This window comes from Apodemus sylvaticus, chromosome 8 (assembly GCF_947179515.1).
Source record: "Apodemus sylvaticus chromosome 8, mApoSyl1.1, whole genome shotgun sequence".
In the NCBI taxonomy this organism is placed as follows: Eukaryota; Metazoa; Chordata; class Mammalia; order Rodentia; family Muridae; genus Apodemus; species Apodemus sylvaticus.
In genome coordinates, this window is record NC_067479.1 from 119,860,634 (window position 1) to 119,868,443 (window position 7,810).

The 7,810-nt window shown below is 40.8% G+C and overlaps 1 long non-coding RNA gene across 1 annotated transcript; it reads right to left on the bottom strand.

Moving 5' to 3' along the window:
* Positions 1-452: 452 nt before the first annotated feature.
* LOC127690901 (uncharacterized) lies at positions 453-4,544 on the bottom strand. The gene is made up of 3 exons (XR_007979200.1): positions 4,457-4,544; positions 3,588-3,707; positions 453-498 (listed from the first exon to the last, which is right to left on the bottom strand). It is a non-coding gene; the product is annotated as an uncharacterized LOC127690901 (long non-coding RNA).
* Positions 4,545-7,810: the final 3,266 nt, after the last annotated feature.

Sequence of the window (7,810 nt, forward strand, 5' to 3'; positions counted from 1 at the left end):
GCTTTAGCAACCGTTATCCAGTCTCTGTACACTTAGAAAGCTCAGGGCTTGACTGAAGTTCTGACTAGATCCATCTGAAAGGTTGAATGAGGCAAGACAACCCGGAATCCATAACACATGGGGTCTAAGCAGGTCAGTTCAGCGTGTCTGAGGATGAATCTCACCAAAGCTGTACATTCTGTCATATATAAATCTCACAACCAAAAATTTAGTACCATTAAGACATCCATATAGACTGTGCAGAGTGGACAGATTAGTGAAGGATGACATTCTGTTCCTTGTTTGAGCATGTGAAAGACAGCTGTCTTTTGTAATATGAGTTAATTTTATTAATAACCAATTATAATCAGGTTTTATCCCTGCCACGTGAAGGATGGCACTGTGACTCTTTACCTGTCCTTTTTGATTCTCTTGAATATCTCTACTTCTTCAGGGGTCTGCCCCTGTCATATTGGATGCATATCACTCTGGAAGGGGTCCAGAGCCTGTTCTCCTTTCCTGTCAACACAAATGTAGAGCCTTTCTCCAAAAATAGCAAGTCTTTGGTCCAGCAATGGGAAATCATTAAATGTTTAGCTTGACTTCTCTCCCAGAGGAAATCTAATATAACCACCAAACTTAAAATCACACTCATTTTGATAATTAAAATAATTCAAAGCAAATAAAGCAATCTAAACAAATATTACATTTTGAGACAGTGCTTGTACTGTCCCCTGCCCCAACCTTCCTGAGATCAAGGTCTAAATTATTTATTTAATAACTCTATCTGCTTACTGTATGAGCCTATTTCCAGCCTCTCTTTTGATATAATTCTCAAGGCCTACGTTTCTACTGTCTGAGATAGGCTAGGCACTCTATTCCCTGCCTTCATTCTAATTTTTTAAGATTGAGTGCCTCAATATTCTAATATCTATAAATTCCCTTCTGTTTACTGAATAAGTCATTTCTTAGGCTTCTAAATCTGTCATGCCAGAAATCAATTCCAGAATTCCCATGAAGTCCACTTTTAAAGAATTTGAGTTTTTGATCTTAGCTATTCTGACTGGTGTGAAGTGAAATCTCAGGGTTGCTTTGATTTGCATTTCCCTTATGACTAAAAATGTTGAACATTTTTTTAGGTGTTTATCTGCCATTCGACATTCCTCAGGTGAAAAATCTTTGTTTAGCTCTGTAGCCCATTTTTAATAGGGTTGTTTGGCTCTCTGGAGTCTAACTTCTTGAGTTCTTTGTATATCTTGGATATTAGCTCTCTGTCAGATATAGGGGTGGTAAAGATCTTTTCCCAATTTGTGGGTTCCTGTTTTGTCCTTTTGACAATGGCCTTTGTCTTACAGAAACTTTGTAAATTTATGAGGTCCCATTTGTCAATTCTTGATGTTAGAGCATAAGCTATTGGTGTTCTGTTGAGGAAATTTTCTCCTGTGCCCATGTGCTCAAGGCTCTGCCCAGTTTCTTTTCTAGTAGTTTCAGTAGGATGTGGAGAAAGAGGAACACTCCTCCACTACTGGTGGGATTGAAAGCTGGCACAACCACTCGAAATCAGTCTGGCAGTTCCTCAGAAATCTGGGCATGATACTGCCAGAGGGCCCCACTATACCACTCCTGGGCATATACTGTACTGGCTAGTTTTGTGTGTCAACTTGACACAGGCTGGAGTTATCACAGAGAAAGGAGCTTCAGTTGGGAAAGTGCCTCCATGAGATCCAGCTGTGGGGCATTCTCTCAATTAGTGATCAAGTGGGGAGGGCCCCTTATGGGTGGTTACACCTTTGGGCTGGTGCTCTTGGGTTCTATAAGAGAGCAGGCTGAGCAAGCCAGGGGAAGCAAGCCAGTAAGAAACATCCCTCCATGGCCTCTGCATTAGCTCCTGCTTCTTGACCTGCTTGAGTTCCAGTCCTGACTTCCTTTAGTGATGAACTGCAATGTGGAAGTGTAAGCTCAATAAACCCTTTCCCCCCAAACTTGCTTCTTGGTCATGATGTTTGTGCAGGAATAGAAACCCTGACTAAGACATATACTCAGAGGATTCCACAGCATATAATAAGGATACATACTCCACTATGCTCATAGCAGCCCAATTTATAATAGTCAGAAGCTGGAAAGAACCCAATGGAGGAATGGATACAGAAAATGTAGTATATTTGCACTATGAAATACTGCTCAGCTATTAAAAACAATGAATTCATGAAATTCTTAGGCAAGTGGGTGGAACTGGAGAATGTCATCCTGAGTGAAGTGACCCAATCACAAAAGAACACACATGGTATGCATTCACTGATAAGTGGATATTAGCCCAGAAGCTCGGAATACCCAAGACACAATTCACATATCAAATGATGCCCAAGAAGAAGGAAGGCGAGGCCATTGGTTCTGGAAGGGCTCAGGGCAGCAGTTTAGGGGAATACCAGGATAGGGAAGTGGGAAGGGGTTGATTGGGGAAAAGGGGCAGGGAAGAGGACTTATGGGACTTTCGGGGAGGGGAGATCCAAGAAAGGAGAAATCATTTGATATTTAAGTAAAGAATATATCGAAATTTTAAAAAAAGAATTTAAAAAGAAAATAAAAAAGAAATATCCAGGCAAGACCTTTTTATATCACTTCTAAAGCATTTTTTCACTCAGTCTTTCTTCTGTGGGAGCTTAATATCTCTGTATACTTAAACAATTACCATTATAATCCCTTCTGTCCCTAAAAACAATTAAATCCAATTTCCTCATCTCTATCCTTTGTCTGCTTTTTGGAGGCCAGCAGCCTTTTACTGTCTGCCTCTGCCTTCCTCCAAACAGCCTATCTTTGTACAGCAAGGAATACCAGCACCCGTGAGCAGCTCTTTCTAATCCTTCCAAACTGTAGGAAGAATTGAAGAATTCCTCTCGTGGCTCCAGCAAAATCTATATTCCCATCTAGCTTTAAGAACAATTAAACCAAACTTTAGAACCCTATCCTTTGATTGCCTGTTTGTAAGAAGCAGGCAGCTTTAGCTTTACTATCTGTTTCTCTGCCTCAGAGTAGCCATCCTGTCTCATGTCACAGCAGGGGACCCAGGTGAGCTGAGCCTGTCCCTGTGTTCCTTTGTCTCAGTTTCCTGTAAGCTGGAGCCACCACTTCACTCCTTGCTGAGAGAACAATTTTTCTATGTCTGAGATTTATATCACTCTGTGTATGTGATCAATCCAAGAATTTCTAAATTAATAGTGGATTCTTGTCTTTTTATTTATTTTTTTAAATTTTCATTCAACATATTTTGATCAGGTTTTTCCCTTCCCCAATTCCTCCCAAAATGGAGTCTTGATGAGACTGACCTATACTTGAGAAGGTGAGGAGTCCTTTAGTGGGCAACTCTAGGCTTGAGAGCTAACCTAAATAACAGCAACTCAGTTCAATGCACAGGAAACATCAGAAAAAGACAGGCTGGAACTACAGTACCAACTAATATTGAAGCCTGAAACCTGAGGATGGGATCAGAAGTCTGAGACCATGTGACATACTCAAGTCAGGTATCCATGGCTGATGGAGCCGCAGACCCAGACCCCAGAGAGGTGAACAGAACACAGACTCCTGTGTGAGCTTCTCCACTCTTTCTGTACCTGCTCCATCCAAGGATGCTGCCTGTGGGGTGGACATTCCACTCCTTCCTGAGCCATGTTCCAGTTGCTTCTGGAAATCCCCTCACAGATTCATGGGGAATAGTTCAAGTGTGTTTCAAACTAATTAAAGTGACAAACAGGTTTAACCATCACAAGATGTATCATCCCAGAACAAGCTTCTAAGATAACACATTTGGTTAGCTGGGGTTTAAGCAGATGACAGGGTTTCTTTCTATTTAGAAAACAAGAGAATGGAGTTAAAAATTAGAAAAAATAGGGGAGATGTTTTGTGCACACTGTATGTAGTTATTTCTCTGAACAACTCAGTTGCCATCCAGCTCTAAACCACTGCACTCAGCCAGCTTTATTATCAGATAGAAACAGCCTCTTTATAAAACTGTAACATATATAAACAGTTTGGTCACACTATCAACAAACCCTTCAATCACAGCAGTAACAGATTTAGAAGAAGCTTATCATGCCAAACAGCAGTTCCCACAGAGACAACACAGATGTAGGGACTTGTTTCATGTCACATGCTCTCGTGGGTTCACACTGCCGGGCTCCCCTGGAAAAAATCCAAAAACTCTACAGCTTTACCCTGTGGACCTTGGCAGAGGTGTAATTTGGCATCCACATGTACATAGGTGTGACAAGTAGTTATTTGAGAAGTTCTGAAGAGTCACACCTAATAAATTAGTATGTCTTATCTGATTATTACAGAATAATAAAAAATATAAAATTACACACGTGCTATCTATTGGATCGCATCAGGGAAGAATTTACACAGAACAGACATTATAAAACTTGGTCTTTGTTGATTGAAAAAATGGAAAGTCTGAAAACTGAATATTTAACCTCTTACTTACCTCAAATGGAAGCAAATGCAAACCAGACCACAGGATAAAAGATGTCTGTGATGTCATCACCTGCACATCAATCAGCTTTTTGAAATCTGGAGCACAACCTGCAGTCCAGAATACACATCCCAAGAGAATGCCACAGCCTCCCTAACGATATCTCTGAAGATATTTTCCAAAATACACAAACATGGGCTTCAACTTACTGGCAGGTGGAAAAGAGAAAAGTGAATTCATGAGGTGGGGGGCCCAGTGTGTAGTGCCTCCTAACTTGCTGTGTGACACATATCTGATCTTTCTAATCTTTCATTTACAAACTAAACAAAAGAAAACTGTGTACTTGAAGTTCGCAAAGGCAGGCTCCCTGGAGAGTGGCCACTACTCACTCCATATGTAGCAGTACTGGAATGAGGCAGGCATCCCTTCTGTTCTGTGGTTAATATTCTATACCCAAAAACAGTGCATTCTTATTCTCCGATCTGTATAATGATGCTCTATTTCAGTCTTGCACATGTTTGCTTAGGATGGAGTCTCCAATAACTAAGCCTGGGCTTGGATTTATTATACAGCTGAGTATGTCCTTGAACTTCTGATCCTCCTGATTCTAATTCCCAATGATATGAACCAGCACTCCAAATTTTTGCAAACCTAGAGTTGAAACTTGTCAGACCAACACTCTATTATAGAACTATATATCCAGAGTCTCACAGGTGATAGGAAAATGGGGATACCTAAAATGATGGATATGATTCTTTAGTCTTGGAGTTGGTGGCAGTCATCATCATCATGTGATAAACTGAAGTACAACATCAGGAGGAAGGAGTTCTAAGCAGCAACAACAGACTAATAGTGTCCCTCAACACATATGGCAAAAACATCCAAGTAGCTGCCTAGGCTTGGAACTAGACAAGGCTGTCTATTGTAGAATCTTTGTAACAAAACTTGTCCTACACATTCGGGGTTCAGTGTACACAATGAGAGACATTAACTAGAACTTTTAGCAGTCTTACATCTCCCAAGGAGTTCTACATGACTAACAAAGCAAGCGTCTGTCATAAGCCAGCAGCACCTGCTAGCTTTCTCCTCCCCAGAGCAGCTATGTGGCCCTGACATTACTGGCAGATGGTGACATGAACGGCAAGGAATACACCAGGCCTTGCACTGGGAAAAGTGTGTGCTCAATGCAATGATAACTGTCCTTTATTCATTTAAGAAAGATAAGCCAAATAGTCCTGAGAGGAATGAAATATACCTGTAAAACACAGAGTTGGAGAGTTGTTCATAAAATGGTGGCCACCTGAACTGTCATTTATTTTTAAATCACATTTTCTGTTGGAAAATAAGAGATGGGAAAATATTACTTCTACTCTTATTCACTTCATCCCCAAGTGAAGAAAGCACGAAATTGTCCAGTGGTTATACATGGACTGTAATCTCAACTACTGGGGAGGGCTCGGAGGAAGGAAAATCAAGAGTTCAAGGTCATCTTTGGTTACTTAGCCTGTTGTCCAGGATACAAAAGAACCTGACTGTGCTGTTCCATGTCTCATCACCAGCTCCAAGAAGTCATGGTCTTGGTCGACTCAACTTGCTGTGAATGGGAATCTCAGGCAGATTTTCTACTACATTGGGCAAATAGAAAATGAGGAGTTCAGCTAGTCACAAACACATTTAAAGAATAAAAACATTTTCAGAACATAACAAGATTGAGGTAATCCTTTCTGATGCTCTTGATGCCTAGAGCTGCCAACTGTGGCATCCTGCAACCTTACAGAGCCAATTTACATTGTAGGCTTGAGATTTACATTTGTTTACACAAATAAAACATAAACAAACAAAAAACAACTATTAAAATCAATAGCTCACCTCAGTTGTGAACAGCCTTAAGAATTAATATTATGAAAATACTTTAAACCTAAAATTTTTCAAGGTCCCATTAGCAGACGAGGTAGAGGATTAAAAACGCAAACAAAAGAAAAACAAAAATGACGTGTGCTTTAGGGAAATTCAACTTAATTGTAAGCAATAGTTAGAAAAAAATTGAAATAGTACATATACGCCATAATGAAAACTCACATTTTTATAATGATTTAATACAGAGGTGAAAATCAGATTAAGAATGACAGGCTTTTCAGTGTCAAAAAATAATAGATTGTTATTCAAGATTTGTTGAAATACATCTTAAATACATACAATGAACTCTCTAGAATCCTCCTTGTCAAACATGCTTCTAAGTTCAGGAAAGTGTTCTTGAAGGCTGAGAGATGCAATTAGTACAGCACTTACCTGGCCTGTGTAAGACTCTGGCTTCTACCTGCACTGCCAGAGAGCTAAACAACCATCTATATTCTTGACCTACCTTGTCCTTTTTGTATTCCTAAGAACCTCATTAATTCAAAGATACCTTCCAAATTGTTTTAACACCTTATATTTGAGAGACTCCAGGGTAGAACTGAAGTTTTTGCTTGACACCCTCGAGGATTTTCTACAGTAGACCAGACTTTGCCCTAGAGAAGGGAGTGTGCAATGGCTAGGGCCCAGCCTTAGAAGACAGGGTACGGAAACTCCATGATGATGAGCGGTCAGCTTGAGCTGGACCTGTGCAGCTTCTTAGGCATAGTGTATCCACATCAATACCTCAGAGGCTGATCCTTCTGCAGAAACACTCTTGAGCCAGTAGCTAAATGTTCCTTGGAAAGAAGAGCCCAAAGATGTCAGAAGCCTCTAATTCTTATGTTACAGGGGTTTGGGGGTGTGAGTAGTTTGGCTAGGACACTGCAGAGTTAGTTGTGTGGGAATGACGATTAATTATATGTCTTGTAAAAAAAAAAACAATGTGGAGAAAAGGAAAGCAACAGACTAGGGAATGCAAATGGAACTCCACAGTTCCACACTGGGCAGAAGAAACAAAGCCACAGCTGCAGAGAAAGCAGCAGCTTCACACTGGGAGAGTGCAGAGATACTCAGCCTGCTCTGCAGAACACAGTCTAGCTCAGTCTTCCTGGGAGTGGCCTGTCTCCCTACCTTTCCTGAATCTCTCCCCTACCCCCTCTAAGGTCTCAATTACCACCAAACACCCACAGAATGGTTTCTTCCAGCAGGTTTTTAGCACTCTGTAACAGTTGCAAAATTCAGAGCAGAGGGCTGGGGGTGATGGTGGTGGAATGAGGGAAAGGGTACTTGACCACAGGAAACAATCCTTGAGATGTAGCCTCTTAGAGGCCACTGCTTTCTTGATCTCTACCTAAATTCCAGGACCTTTCCTGGAATTTCACTTCACTTCGACACTAATAATGCAACAATTCAGTACTGAATTGTTAGGTAGGGCAGTCCTCCTCCTGCATTCCTCACCTCAGGAATGAC